The 16,816-nt window shown below is 37.9% G+C and overlaps 1 long non-coding RNA gene across 1 annotated transcript; it reads left to right on the top strand.

Annotated features, from left to right (window-relative positions):
• The first annotated feature begins 7,115 nt into the window (after positions 1–7,115).
• Positions 7,116–8,931, top strand: LOC132610528 (uncharacterized). Its single transcript, XR_009571164.1, has 3 exons — positions 7,116–7,393; positions 7,807–7,863; positions 8,625–8,931. It is a non-coding gene; the product is annotated as an uncharacterized LOC132610528 (long non-coding RNA).
• Positions 8,932–16,816: the final 7,885 nt, after the last annotated feature.

The raw sequence follows: 16,816 nt of genomic DNA, 5'->3' as shown, positions 1-16,816 counted from the left end.
AGCAAGTGTGAAGAGTAGTTGCAGCATCAAAATCTGTAAACCAACCCCTAGCATCAAATATTTTCCTAACAACCCAACAAGCTTGTATAGGAGTGATCATGGAGTTATAGAGCGATTTGACTATATTGCCGTTGGGTGTATATAAACATTTTTTTGCGCAGATTCCCTTCAAAGGCACTGGTCTCTAATTTTTGCCCCTCAAATTGTTGGTCTTTAATTTTTGCCCTTCGCCTAAATTCAAACCCCCACTCAGTCAAAAATTAAAAAAAAAAAAAATCGTAAGACAGAGTTTTGGATTCAAACAAACTCTACCTTAAGGTAGAGTTTGTCTTATGCTTGAAGGCAAACTCTGTCTTAAGGTAGCAAACTCTGCCTTAAGGGAGAGTTGTGTAGGCAAATTCTGACTTGTGAATCCAAACTCTGCCTTATGATTTTTTTTTTTTAATTTTTGACTGAGCGGGAGTTCAAATCCGGAACTCATGGATTTTTAAGTGAAGGGCAAAAATTAAGGACCAGTAATTTGAGGGGCAAAAATTAAAGACCACCCCCGAATAAGGCCAATCGTGCAAATTGCCCGCATATATATCCCGAAGCCTGTGTACCACCTTTTTCTCTCACCTACTAATACATTTTCTAACTAGACTTAGAACAAGTTGTAGTTTATCCTACGACTTACAACAAAAGAAAAACAGAAAAGGGTAAAAAATGCCCTTAAACTATGCAAAATGAATAAAAATGCCCTCCGTTCATAGTTTGTTCTACGAATGCCCTTAAACTATACGAAATTGAACAAAAATGGCCATATTGTTACTTAATTGGGTCAATGTTACATCCCGTGTTTCCATGCGTTGGAAAGTGTACGAGTTAAATGATATTAGTAATGGACACGAGGTTATCCCCCAAGGTTATAGGTGATTAGATTAATGGTGCAGATGTGTTATAAATATCAAAAGTTAAACAAATAGAAGAAAATAAGTTTCGTCGAGGTTTAAAATTTATTTGAGTGAAATACGGTCCAAGCTATGATATTCTGTATTTTGGACTAGGAAAGTGAACCGTCCAACATGAGGAAATTTATCTGAATCCGAAGAATTTGGTTATATTTAAACATGAAAAACAAGAATTTGGTATATGTGAGAAATGAAGTCCAAAAATAATTTGGGCCTTAACAAGTGTAATGACGGTGATTGGAAATTATATTTTATGTATGGCAAACGAGGCTGTGGACTAGTGTTATATTACATGGTCATGATAGTGGGTATATGAAGTATATAAAAAAATGAATAAATGATTACTTTTTAAATAGATTGAGATCAAGAAATTAATTATATAGGCAATCGATTAAATGATGGGATAAAGTGGGAAAGCAAGGAATTAATAATGGTATTAATTATCATTACATGAATAGGTGTCAATTGGAGGTATGCACGTGTAATAAAGGGAAATAACTAGCAAATGACTATGCTAAGTATAAGATGGTTAGGTGGAAACCTCTTGGAATTTATCTGCAAGGTCATCATTTATTGTAGGACCCGCATTCCACTAAGAAAGACTTGATTGCTATATGAATTAGAGATGATATGTCTTGTACGACTAAGGATTGGGGCACCAACAAAATTATGCAAGTACAAAAATATATTTCCATTTTGGAGAGGTTGTACGTGAGTTTCTACTTTGAGGCAGCAACAAAAATATATACGTCCAATCTTATATATTTCTATTTTGGAAAGGACACTGTTATATTTCGTATTTTTGTACGTCGAATTATTCGTAAGCTAATCGACATAAGTTAAAGACGAGAGATATGAAATAAAGTGCTTTTAATACTCGATTTTAATTAATGCACGATTTATTATAAATTGAGGTAAAAAAATATTAATGGAGGTTGGGGATTGATTAAATATGATTTATCAATGTTAGTGGATAGAAGACCAATTGGTTTGGTCCAAGTGCTTGGTACGTGTACCATTCTTGTATACTTAGACAAAGGGGACAAGTGAGGGATGGCTCAGTGGTTAAGCACCTCGACCTACGACCGGTAGGTCCTGGGTTCGAGTCACACTGGAGGGGAAGTGTGGAAACACTATAAATCCTCCTAAAATGGGAGGGAAAAAAAAATATTTAGACAAAGGGGACAATAAGACCCTATGGGTCCCACAAGAGAATGATAATGTTTATAAGAATGGTGGAAGAAATAATTACATGGTTGTAGCATTCCTTTTGGATAAATAAGTTGGAAAGGGCCAAAGAAAACGTAGCAGCAAACATTTCCAATTTGGAGGATCCATTATAATAAAACTGTTCTTAGTTTTGAAGTCCAATTGCTCTAGGCCAAGCATTTGTTTTGGAGACGCTATTTCGACAAGAATTTCAAGTATGCAAGAGTGAAAATTAAGGTTTTCCTCCACCTATTGAGGTAATAATTCTCTTCTCCTAGGTATATTTAAATTCATCGAAGGCATAATTAAATTGTGAGATGAGAACTACGGAATTAATGACGGAAATCGGATAGTTGATATTGTTGTTTTGTTACTATTAATGTGGCTCGTAAATTTGGAAGAAAAACAAGTGCATAAGGTGTCGTATGCGAAGCGTATAATGGTCTGCCTATTGTATAATCTTAGATGTCAATGATGTGAGTGGGAAAAAGAATTAAGAGAGGTTGCTAGGTTGCTATTATTGTTGTTGGTATTGCTGTGCTAATCGGAGATTAATTGGAAGTTCGGGCTAGGCAATATATATAAAGGAAATGCTGCCCAATTTTCTCTAGAAATAACGACGCGTTCTTATAGTCGATTAACTAATGTTAATACAAATTCTCCCGTGAAGGTAACGACGTGACATTGGGGGAGGGCAAATGAATGATAACATAGCTAAACGACAAAGGTATGTGAGGCTAGTCCTTTCTTTCTAATGGCATGAATCCTATAGCATAAGTTATTTTCCTCTTCATGAGTTCCTATTTTCCGGAAAGCTAGAAGCCTAAGTCCATAAATGCCTATATAAGCTAAGATATATGATATGATGATGCCATATTGATAATGATGCTATTTATTGCTTACACTCACCTTATGTACTAATTCCTTCAAGGTGAGGCAGAATGTCAATAATTGCTCCATAATGAAATCGGGGGATCACGATCTTACGCCACCCCGATAGAGTATAGTTGATCTTGAGTCTTATGCATGTACCATGATAAGCATATTATGATAAGCATATTATTATAAGTATTTTTGATGAGCATGTCATGATCATATTACACCGCGCCTAGTTGGCCGGGCAGTCACCGCCAAGGCGGGCAGCTATACGGATACACCATGACCTTTTGGCATGGGCAGACACCACTAGTGGGCGGCCTGAGATGGTACCCCGGATGCGGGAGGCCTGGACGCGGGCTAATGTTATTGATTATCACACCGTTCCGATATGGACGGGCAGCTTGCATATTATGCATTTATGAGATTATGATGAGTATGAGTAAGACAGCATGCATTACTTCTTTTATGATTGTCATTCAGATTCAGATGTTTCATATTGATGTTCACATTATATTATCACTGTCTTTCTTCATTGTTTATGCCTCTCATACTCAGTACAATGTTTGTACTGACGTCCGTTTTCTTTGGACGCTGTGTTCATGCCCACAGGTAGACAGGGAGGTGAGCTTGGTCCAGACCCTTAGTAGCTGTCAGCTGATTGAGAGCACTCCATTGTCCGGAGGTGCTTATGATTCTTCTTTTGGTATATATGCATATTTTGGGCACGACGGAGTCTTGTTCCGTCTATATGTTTAGTATGTCAGTAGAGGCTCGTAGATACGCAGTGTGGGTCAGATGGTCTCACAAGATGTTATTATTATATATATATTATTTTGATGGCCGAGAGGCAAATGTATATAAGTATTTATGTTTCTATATAAAATATGATTTTCCTACAATTCGTGTATAAAATTGGTAAAAGAGCACTAAATGAGTAAGATGGGTATTAGAGCGAGTGGTGCTCGGTGGCTAGCCCCGGGTACCCGTCACGGTCCCTAGCTGGGTCGTGACAGAAGTGGTATCAGAGCAGTTCAGTCCTAGGAAGTGTTTATGAGTCGTGTCTAGTAGAGTCTTGTTTATGGTGTGTAGCGCGCCACGCTAATAAACAAGAGGCTACAGGGCATTTAGGAAAAATGACCGTCTTTCATCTTAAGAGATCGTGCGATAGAGCCAAGTTAAGGATGCAACTATCTAATCATTTCTGTTTAATTTTCAGCAATGCCTTTGAGAAAGAAGAAGAAAGTCAGCACAATACTAGGCGCTGCAGGAGAAGGCACCAGCCGAGAGCCCCCGGTTGAACTAGGACATAGTAAGTCTCAGAGTGTCACTCCCTCGCATGCTACCTCAATTCCTCCAGTAGCAGAAGAGCATGAAGGGGTCTCCACTCCAGCTCCAGTGCATCCAGTCCCTCCATCGGTTGCTTCGGGTCAACAAGTGACCGAGGCCATCCATTTACTGACACAATTGGTTGCCGCCCAGGCACAGCGGCAGAATGCGAGTTCAAGTGATCAGTCAACTAGTACTAGAGCTCGTGATTTTATGAGTCTGAAGCCTCCGGAGTTTTTTGGGTCAAAGCCAGATGAAGACCCGCAAGGTTTTATTGATGAGATGTTAAGGACATTGAAAGTTATTCATGCCTCCGAGACCGAGTCTGTGGAGTTGGCCTCTTATAGACTCCGCAATGTGGCGGTATTATGGTACAACAATTGGATGGCATCAAGGGGAGAGAATGCACCCCCTCTGGTTTGGCAGGAATTTGTGGATGCCTTTATCCGTCACTATCTGCCACCCGAGGTCCGCCGAGCTAGAGCGGATAGATTTCTAAATTTGAGGCAAGGAAATATGAGTGCTCAAGAGTATAGCCTGCAATTTAATTCCTTAGCCCGGTATGCCCCGACTATGGTGGCCGACATGGGGGATCGTGTGTATAGATTTGTGAGTGGTTTGGGTCCACACTTATTCAAAGACTGTCTGACAGCCTCTTTGCAAGCAGGGATGGACATTGCCCGTATACAAGCTCATGCTCAGAATCTAGAAGGACAGCAACCTCCGCAAAGGGGTGACCGGGATATTGATCGAAGGCAAAACAAGAGGGCTAGATCGATGGGAGCAAGCAGTGAATATAAAGGGGGATCAAGGCAAAACTATTCTAGTCACTCATGTCAATTAGTGACTAGTGTACCTCCACGAGTTGCAAGCCAGGGGTACGATTTCTCTAGTCATCCCAGATCAGATCATAGTTTTATAGAGTCGGGCTCTCGGTATAGGGGAGATTATAGCCAGAGAAGACCCTCAGCACCGCGGTGCAGTCAGTGCGGTAGACTACATTCCGGACGGTGTCTCCAGGGATCAGATGCTTGTTACGCCTGTGGCCAGGTTGGGCACATGATGAGAGATTGCCCATAGATGAGTGGTGGAGTTGGGACTCAGCCCACAGGATCAGCGGCCGGTTCTTCTTCGGTGCACCCAGGAGGCCAGACTCCCTCGATTCCAGCAGGCCGAGGTAGAGGCAGGGGGGGAGCATCTACTTCAGGTGTCACTCAGCCCCGTATATATGCTCTAGCGGAACGACAGAATCCAGAGTCATACCCCGATGCCATCACAGGTACATCTGCACCTTTGAAATGAATATTTGTAATATTAAGCAAGTATGAATTGAGAGGTTTTATGCTATGTAGCGACGGTAATCGATAAAGTATGTTTTGTGGTATTAATAATGTTTATATATATCCTTGAGGACAGTATTGATCCATCACCCGTAATCTTTATAAAATACCTTTTTAAAAGTACTACCGATGGGACTTAAAGGGTATTGTAGGGACGATGGTACTTATGTTTTAAGGAAGTATTGGGAGCGCAGGACTAGTTTAACATTCGAGGACGAATGTTCTAAAGGGGGGAAGGATGTTACATCCCGTGTTTCCATGCGTTGGAAAGTGTACGAGTTAAATGATATTAGTAATGGACACGAGGTTATCCCCCAAGGTTATAGGTGATTAGATTAATGGTGCAGATGTGTTATAAATATCAAAAGTTAAACAAATAGAAGAAAATAAGTTTCGTCGAGGTTTAAAATTTATTTGAGTGAAATACGGTCCAAGCTATGATATTCTGTATTTTGGACTAGGAAAGTGAACCGTCCAACATGAGGAAATTTATCTGAATCCGAAGAATTTGGTTATATTTAAACATGAAAAACAAGAATTTGGTATATGTGAGAAATGAAGTCCAAAAATAATTTGGGCCTTAACAAGTGTAATGACGGTGATTGGAAATTATATTTTATGTATGGCAAACGAGGCTGTGGACTAGTGTTATATTACATGGTCATGATAGTGGGTATATGAAGTATATAAAAAAATGAATAAATGATTACTTTTTAAATAGATTGAGATCAAGAAATTAATTATATAGGCAATCGATTAAATGATGGGATAAAGTGGGAAAGCAAGGAATTAATAATGGTATTAATTATCATTACATGAATAGGTGTCAATTGGAGGTATGCACGTGTAATAAAGGGAAATAACTAGCAAATGACTATGCTAAGTATAAGATGGTTAGGTGGAAACCTCTTGGAATTTATCTGCAAGGTCATCATTTATTGTAGGACCCGCATTCCACTAAGAAAGACTTGATTGCTATATGAATTAGAGATGATATGTCTTGTACGACTAAGGATTGGGGCACCAACAAAATTATGCAAGTACAAAAATATATTTCCATTTTGGAGAGGTTGTACGTGAGTTTCTACTTTGAGGCAGCAACAAAAATATATACGTCCAATCTTATATATTTCTATTTTGGAAAGGACACTGTTATATTTCGTATTTTTGTACGTCGAATTATTCGTAAGCTAATCGACATAAGTTAAAGACGAGAGATATGAAATAAAGTGCTTTTAATACTCGATTTTAATTAATGCACGATTTATTATAAATTGAGGTAAAAAAATATTAATGGAGGTTGGGGATTGATTAAATATGATTTATCAATGTTAGTGGATAGAAGACCAATTGGTTTGGTCCAAGTGCTTGGTATGTGTACCATTCTTGTATACTTAGACAAAGGGGACAATAAGACCCTATGGGTCCCACAAGAGAATGATAATGTTTATAAGAATGGTGGAAGAAATAATTACATGGTTGTAGCATTCCTTTTGGATAAATAAGTTGGAAAGGGCCAAAGAAAACGTAGCAGCAAACATTTCCAATTTGGAGGATCCATTATAATAAAACTGTTCTTAGTTTTGAAGTCCAATTGCTCTAGGCCAAGCATTTGTTTTGGAGACGCTATTTCGACAAGAATTTCAAGTATGCAAGAGTGAAAATTAAGGTTTTCCTCCACCTATTGAGGTAATAATTCTCTTCTCCTAGGTATATTTAAATTCATCGAAGGCATAGTTAAATTGTGAGATGAGAACTACGGAATTAATGACGGAAATCGGATAGTTGATATTGTTGTTTTGTTACTATTAATGTGGCTCGTAAATTTGGAAGAAAAACAAGTGCATATGGTGTCGTATGCGAAGCGTATAATGGTCTGCCTATTGTATAATCTTAGATGTCAATGATGTGAGTGGGAAAAAGAATTAAGAGAGGTTGCTAGGTTGCTATTATTGTTGTTGGTATTGCTGTGCTAATCGGAGATTAATTGGAAGTTCGGGCTAGGCAATATATATAAAGGAAATGCTGCCCAATTTTCTCTAGAAATAACGACGCGTTCTTATAGTCGATTAACTAATGTTAATACAAATTCTCCCGTGAAGGTAACGACGTGACATTGGGGGAGGGCAAATGAATGATAACATAGCTAAACGACAAAGGTATGTGAGGCTAGTCCTTTCTTTCTAATGGCATGAATCCTATAGCATAAGTTATTTTCCTCTTCATGAGTTCCTATTTTCCGGAAAGCTAGAAGCCTAAGTCCATAAATGCCTATATAAGATAAGATATATGATATGAGGATGCCATATTGATAATGATGCTATTTATTGCTTACACTCACCTTATGTACTAATTCCTTCAAGGTGAGGCAGAATGTCAATAATTGCTCCATAATGAAATCGGGGGATCACGATCTTACGCCACCCCGATAGAGTATAGTTGATCTTGAGTCTTATGCATGTACCATGATAAGCATATTATGATAAGCATATTATTATAAGTATTTTTGATGAGCATGTCATGATCATATTACACCGCGCCTAGTTGGCCGGGCAGTCACCGCCAAGGCGGGCAGCTATACGGATACACCATGACCTTTTGGCATGGGCAGACATCACTAGTGGGCGGCATGAGATGGTACCCCAGACGCGGGAGGCCTGGACGCGGGCTAATGTTATTGATTATCACACCGTTCCGATATGGACGGGCAGCTTGCATATTATGCATTTATGAGATTATGATGAGTATGAGTAAGACAGCATGCATTACTTCTTTTATGATTGTCATTCAGATTCAGATGTTTCATATTGATGTTCACATTATATTATCACTGTCTTTCTTCATTGTTTATGCCTCTCATACTCAGTACAATGTTTGTACTGACGTCCGTTTTCTTTGGACGCTGTGTTCATGCCCACAGGTAGACAGGGAGGTGAGCTTGGTCCAGACCCTTAGTAGCTGTCAGCTGATTGAGAGCACTCCATTGTCCGGAGGTGCTTATGATTCTTCTTTTGGTATATATGCATATTTTGGGCACGACGGAGTCTTGTTCCGTCTATATGTTTAGTATGTCAGTAGAGGCTCGTAGATACGCAGTGTGGGTCAGATGGTCTCACAAGATGTTATTATTATGTATATATTATTTTGATGGCCGAGAGGCAAATGTATATAAGTATTTATGTTTCTATATAAAATATGATTTTCCTACAATTCGTGTATAAAATTGGTAAAAGAGCACTAAATGAGTAAGATGGGTATTAGAGCGAGTGGTGCTCGGTGGCTAGCCCCGGGTACCCGTCACGGTCCTTAGCTGGGTCGTGACAGTCAAAAATGTCCTTTTACTAATAAACATATTGTTTCTTTTCTTTTTAAACACGTTATTTTTATAAAAATATTTTTTTTAAAGAAACCTTTTCTTGTTTCTTTTCTATTAAAATCTCTTTACCTAATAAAAAAGTGAGAGATTATTTTTTCTTCTTAATCCCATTTTATCAATTAAAATAAAATTACCTAGACTTCGGATTCTCTTCATGGATATCACCGTAAAAGAATGCATCTTTTGATATCCAACTTATATAAATATCCGTAATGAGAAACATTCGGGGAAATAAACAAAAGGACAGAAGTTTGCTTGGCTATCTGGGAGAAGGTGTCAGAATATGTCACGACCCAACCCCGTAGGCCGTGACTAGTGCCCGATCTGGGCACCCAAACACATCTATCAAATGCTATCTCAAATTTTATCAAACGCATTCAAGTATATAACAGAAGCCGACAAGGCGGTGTTTCAAATTTATAAGATTTTCAAAGAAAATTTCGGCAGAGTTTCCTTTGTTTTTCGGCCTATCCAAAATAACCCTGTACACAGCAAATACCAACAAAGGCCACACAGGACCAACAGAACAACATATACATGTGCGAGCCGACAAGGCTGCCATAACGAAAGAGATCATATGGACACAACTGTACAGTAGTAGGCACACACACCCACAAATAAGTCTACAGACCTCTAAACAGACCAAACGAATCATATGGCGGAACAGGGCCCTGCCGTACCCGGAACAAATATATATACATACATAACAAACAAAAGTATATACCAAAAATGTATGCTCTGAAATGAGAAGAGCACTCCAAACAGCTGAAGGGGATATCCTAAACTGGGGGATCACCGAACTGTGCGTCTGTACCTGCGGGCATGAAACGCAGCCCCCCGAAGAAAGGGGGTCAGTACGAAATATGTACTGAGTATGCAAAGCAGAAAATACAGAAACAAATCTGAGGCATAAACGAAATAGTAGTACAGAACATAAGTATAAATCCAACATATCAAAATTTGTTTACTTTCAAAAATATGTAAGTCATGCATAGAGTACAGAAGAATATGGTCGCCCGCCCGTCAATGGCGCCATAACACAGCATAACACCAGAATATTTCAAATCTCCGTATCCCCGTCACATATCACATCACAACATAACGCCATACACAGCATAACACCAAATATATGTGGAACCCGACCCTCTTTTGCGAGTAGCTCGGAGAACCATAAACACAGCATAACTCCGGAGTATATCAAAGTGCGCACGATAACAGAACCGACCCGGGAACCGGCGAAAGATATAACAAAACGCACGAGCAGAGTCATGAGTAACCATATGCATAAAATCATTATCATAGACTCAAATATAAGTAAATGACCATACTTGAAATTCGAAATGATAATCATACCAAATTCTTTCAAAAGTCGTCCGAATTACATAAAGGAAAGTCGCGGGACCCACGGACGGGTATTGACCTGAGCCGGGCCCGCCTATGGAAAACATACTTATCATATGCCATACAAACTTCTACGAACATATCAAAGCAATCCGAGCCTTTCTGTGAAAGATATGGCGTTCAAAAATTTCGAAATTCCTTAAAGTGAAATCTTTTTATGCAAAGTTCGGAAAGCGATTATTTCAAAGACATAATGGTTCATATTTCATCAAATCATACATAAGAGTGCCAAGGAATACATAAAGGTCATAACATGCTCGGATTTCGAATCTTAGAATTTTCTTCAAAGCTTATAATCTAGCCTATTGAAAACTAAGGCATGCCAAAAGAAAGAAAGGTTGCGTTTTACATACCTTTAACGCTTATTCGTGAATCCCTTTCGCCTCGTCGCTTCTTTAGCCTATTTATATAAAGTAATGTTGTCGTTAGTAACTACATTTTCTGGTTCACAATTCCATAGCCCATTTCTTATAGAACATTCCTTTAGTTCATATATTTTTGTTTTAAGGCATTCTATTATCTAGAGACTTATCGAAATTCGGGCAGCATTTCCCCTATATGTTCGCCTATCCCGAATTTCCAATTGCTCTCCTGTTGACACAGAAATACCAACAACAACATATGGACACAACCATATCTTCAATTCTTTTAATTTAACAAGAACAGCAACATATCAAAACAGCCCCAACTACAACATCAACCCCTAGCTATTTTAGAAAATCTAGCCTTAATGACTCAAGATCATATTCTAAATCAGCCCACAAAACTAACAAGAGCTCTAGCATATATCCTAACTTGTGTCGCACAATTTCTTTATCTAACAAGTTGACTAATGACCAAACTAACTCAAGAACATATAGAAAAGATGTAATCTTACCTCAATCACACAAGAAAATCCTTAATCTTAGGATACTTCACCTAGAAGAAAGCTTCAACTTCAACACAAAGTAATCCCGAAATTGCTAAGATTCGGAGGGGACCGAAATTATAATCATGAAATCGACGAAGGAATAAAGCTATACTTGATCTTGGATGGATTTGAGAGAATTTGAGGAAATTTCATAAAAGGAACCTTTATTAGGTTACTACCGCACTACGTTGAAATTTAAAGAAGAACAAGTTTCTGTAGCACTTCATTAATTTGAAGAGGAGGAGAATCGATTGCTGCTACTGTGAAAATTTTTAAAAAAAGAAATCAAATACTTGCTGGTACTATTGATTAATTTAAGCAAAAGATATTTTCTGCTGCTATCAACGAACTTGAAAGAAGAAAACAAAGGTACTTGCTATTAGTACTAATGAAAAAAAAATAGGCTGTAGAAGAATATGTTGGTACTTATCCATTAATCCTTTAATATACTACATTTATGTCAATTATATAGACATGACACGTGAATGCACCATGAAACAATTAAAGAATATAAGTCTTATCTCAAGTACTACTATTAAAATATTAATGAATCATGGTACCATATAAAATTAATAAGTACACTAATATTTCATTAAAACATTCATATAAAAATACATACTTTTTATCAACTTCTAATTTTCCCAGTCTATATAAAAAGTACCAATTTTTGTATCCTTATTTCTCAAAACGGTAGAGAGATAATCTTCTTTTCTTATGAGAAAATAATTTCTACCGTCACAATAAGGAAAATTCCATTTATAAACTTCCTCATATCATGTATATAATTTAAAGCATATTCAAAAGGTAGTAGCAATAATAGTAAGTACTCGAAATCATACTTTTCAATTTTCAATTTGTTTTTTTTTTTATTAAAAGGTTTCACTTAAAAGAAAATACCATATCAAGGCTATATATAATAGTTTCGAAACTCGTCAAACTTATGGGTCTTACATATATAACCTCGACGAAATTTATTTTCTTCGATTTGTTTAGCTTCTAATATTTATAACACGTCTGTACCATCGCTCCAACCACCTATAATCTTGGGGGGGGGGGGGGGGGGGGGGATAACCTCATTTCAGTTACCGGTGTCATTTAACTCATACGCTTTCCAACGCATGGAAACACGGGATGTAACAGAATAATCCACCCAACTTTGAGCATAGCCTTTAGCCACAAGTCTGATTACCGAACAATCCGGTTAACTTAGATTTCAAAGACACACTTACATAACATTATCATTCGAATTCTCTCTCTAAAATTCTCTCCTCCTTCTCACTAGATGTCTTCAAACTTAGCAGATCCCACCTGACCAAACCACTGGAACACTGCCAACTCAGCTCCCTCTCACCTCTAAACACCTAAATGAACCTGTAACAGATACCTCAACGGCTAATTTAGCCGGTGAAACCGCCGGAAACTACACCGTTCCCACAACTAAAGCAACCCCACCAATCAGAAAAGTCAAACCAAAACCCCAATTCTTCTAATTACAACATCCACAAACAAAATCAATCCCTCAATCCACCTTCTTTCTCCAAAATCTCCAATAATTTCTCAAAACCTCAAACCAAATCCCTTCAAACCACTTATCATAACCAAATTGAACAACAACACTTACAACCCCAAAATAGTAAACACTTATCGAATTCCAACCTTCCTAAACAACCTGCGGATCAAGTGGGTCGAAACAACTATGCTGGTAACAGAGGTTTGGATGCGAATGGAAAGCAAATAATATCTAAACGAACCTTTGCAGCTACTGTCCAAACTCAACTTCATTCTGCTGGCAGTAATGATGTGATGGTTGAGATTAAACATGGTACACATCTTGGAAAACCAGCTGCATTCTTCAACGCTGAGGACTATTTCATTAAATTGGCTAAAGATTGCAGATTTACTATCATTGGTAAGTTCTATCGTGGTAAACCGACCATGGATGAAATAAGGAATGCTTTTGTTAGGCAATTCCAACTATCTGCTAAGGTTACTATAGCTTACTTCGATCCTAAGCAAGTTTACCTTGATTTTGCAAATGAAGTTGATTACAATCACATCTTTAATAAGGAATATATTGACATTGGTAATGCCCCTATGAAAATTCTTAAGTGGACTGCTGATTTCAAACCGGGGGAGGAAACCTCTATTGTTCCTGTTTGGATACTGATTCATCAACTTCCCTGGCACCTGTTTAAATGGAACATTATTTCTAGACTTGTTAAGGATGTTGGGTATGCTGTGGCACCTGACCAAGCCACCTTTTCTAAGTCCAGAGGTAATATTGCAAAGGTTAAAGTTGAGATAGATCTTTTAAAGCCTAGACTTGATCAAATTTGGTTAGGTTTTAAAAGGCTTGATGGCTCAGATGATGGGAAGTGGCTTGATATTGAGTATGAAAAGGTCCCAAGCTATTGTGTTTATTGTAAAATGCAAGGTCATTTGGAGAACCAATGCAGGAACAAGGCTAGGGATGAAAGGTTAAAAGCTCTAAGGGAAGCACAATTTAAGAAGGAGATGGAACTAAAGAAAGATAAACCAAATGAAGATAATTTTCAAACTGTTTCCAAAAAAAAGAGTGCTAAATTCAAGATGGGTCAAGGAAATACTCAATACAACAAATCTCGCCTTAATGATGAAAATGAAGGGGAGGAAAAGAAATTGATACAACAAAATGAGGAAACACAAGAAGGGCAGAAACAACAGGAGCCTATCAAAGCTGATGGTACAAGGCAAAAAGCTCAAAGCAGGAAGGGCATCAGTATAATGGAACCTGTGGACAATCCTAAATCTAGGAAACTCCCTGAGGTTATGGGGAAAGGCAAGGAGAAAGCTGAAGAAGTTACTCATAAATACTACAATAATCAAAATGATACTCAAAAAGAGGAATTTGTTATCAACAAAAGAATGAAAAAGAGGTATAGAAACAAGAAGAATGGAAACAAGACTGATCTTGCACAAGGAGAAAAATTCAAGCAGTCTTTTGTACTTGAAAATGAGCAAATAATTGGTAACAAGAAGAGTATCAATCCCAATACCAAGGCTCATGACAAGATTCAACAGAACAATACAAACATCAAAGATCAACAATACAATATTCAAAACATGACAGTGGACAGTCAAAATAGCTACCAGCAGAACACCAACAGGGAACCAACCAACAATCAGGATGACAAACAAACTCAAGTCACGAACCACAATCACCCAATTGATCCAGGAGAAGCCCAAAACAATTATCTCAAGCTCATTAGTGGCACTGGTCTTAAGGAAGATCAAGATAATGGTGATGTCTATGTTAGCAAACAAGATTTACACTCTGAATCATCCTTTGAGGATGAGGAAGGTGATGTAGATGACAGTTCTGATAATCGAGATTATTAATTGGAAATGAGATCTGAAGTCAGTGTTGACAGCGAAAGTCTCCATGATAATGAAAACTCATCCAGTGATGAGCATGCCAATATTTTAGTGGAATCTTTTTGCTCCCAAACACTGGTGGATATGGATGTTATAGAATTTGACAACGTGATTGACAAAATTCACCTATCTCCCAGAGGTAGAGGTAGAGGTAGAGGTAGAGGCAGAAGCAACAACAGAAGTGGTAGACAAAGCACAAGAGGAAGAGGTGGCAGGGGCACCTATCAAATACCTGTGTATAATACACAGGAAATGAATTTATCCAATTAGTTATGATGTTTAAGTCATTATTTTGGAATATCAGAAGCATTAGCTCTAATGGTGCTTTTGAGAGACTTCAACATAGCTATCAGTGAGCCTTTTCACAAGGCTGATCAAATTGAAAAATACAAAAGACTTCTGGGCTACACTAATGCCTATGCCAACTGTAATAGCCAAATATGGCTACTTTGGAATGATCTGATGGATTGTAGAGTGGTGGAAGAAACCGATCAACAGGCTACTTGCTTGATCAACTGGATGGGTAATAATGTTCTTATCACTACTGTTTATGCTAAATATGATGCTAATCTCAGAGAAGCCTTATGGGACAGCCTGAGGGATATATCTGTGAATTATAATTTGCCTTGGTTAATTGTCGGTGATTTTAACTGCATTACTGATCCTGCTGAAAAATAAGGTGGTACTCCACACAGAATGTCTAAGAATTTACCCTTTTTACAATGTATCATGGATTGTGATTTGATTGACCCTGGATATTCAAGATCTAATTTTACTTGGTGCAATGGGTGGGCACCTGATAAGAGAGTATAGCAAAGACTCGACAGAGTGTTGATCAATCAGGAATGGTCAAACCTCTTTGAATCTACTAATGTCGATCATCTAATAAGGACAGGGTCAGATCATTCACCCATTCTCACTATGGCTATTTCTAATCAGAGAAGCCATGTCAAATACTTCAGATTTCTTGACCTGTAGACTGAAGAGCAGGACTTTAAAGAGACAGTGAGTCAAGCATGGAATATTGAGATGCAAGGTTCCCCTATGTGGAGGTTTCACCTTAAGCTGAAAAATACTTGCAAGAAACTATCTGAATGGTCTAAAAATTCGGTGGGTAATATCTTTGATCAAGTTATTGATATGGAGAAGAAAGTGGTTGAGATGGAGGATAAAATGCTCAATGATAATTCTAAATCTAATAGGGCTGATTTGAATCATGCCAATGCTCTTCTTATCAAAGCATACAAGAAGGAAGAAGCTTACTGGAAGCAAAAAGCGGGAATCCAATGGTTTGTAGAGGGTGAAATCAATTCTAAATTCTTTCACTCATTTGTAAAAGGCAGGAAAAAAAGGCTATCCCATAAGAAGATGAGGAAGGGTGATGGAAGATGGATAGAGGGGGAAGAAGACATTGCTAATGAGGCTGTATCCTTTTTTAAGAATCAATTATCTAAAGAAAATTTTGTTAAAGATTTTTCCATTCTTAATTGCATTCCTAAAGTGATCAATGATGATGATAATGAACATCTTACATCTAATCCAACTATGGATGAGCTGAAAGATGTTGTCTTTTCCATGAGCTGTCATAGTGCCCCAAGACCTGATGGAATATCTGGGAAATTTTATCATAGTTGTTGGGACATTATTAAAGATGATCTTCTACTAATGATTCTTGATTTTTTTTTTGCAGGTAATCAGATTCCTAAAGTAATCACTCACACCTGTCTCATCCTCATTCCCAAAGTAGTCAACCCCCAAACTTTTACTGAACTAAGACCAATTAGTCTTAGTAACTTCTCAGTAAAAATCATTTCTAAGCTTGGTAACCAAAGACCTAGCTGCTTAATGCACAAGATTGTATGCCCTAACCAAACAGGCTTCATCAAAGGCAGATCAATCACTGATAATATCATGCTTACTCAAGAAATTTTCCATAACATAAACAGAACCTCTCCAGCTGGTAATGTGGTTTTAAAATTGGACATGACTAAAGCCTATAACAGGGTATCAT

The sequence above is a fragment of the Lycium barbarum genome, chromosome 9 (genome assembly GCF_019175385.1).
Source record: "Lycium barbarum isolate Lr01 chromosome 9, ASM1917538v2, whole genome shotgun sequence".
In the NCBI taxonomy this organism is placed as follows: domain Eukaryota; kingdom Viridiplantae; phylum Streptophyta; class Magnoliopsida; order Solanales; family Solanaceae; genus Lycium; species Lycium barbarum.
Note: the sequence above shows the minus strand (reverse complement) of the source record. Positions and strands in the feature narration are given on the sequence as shown.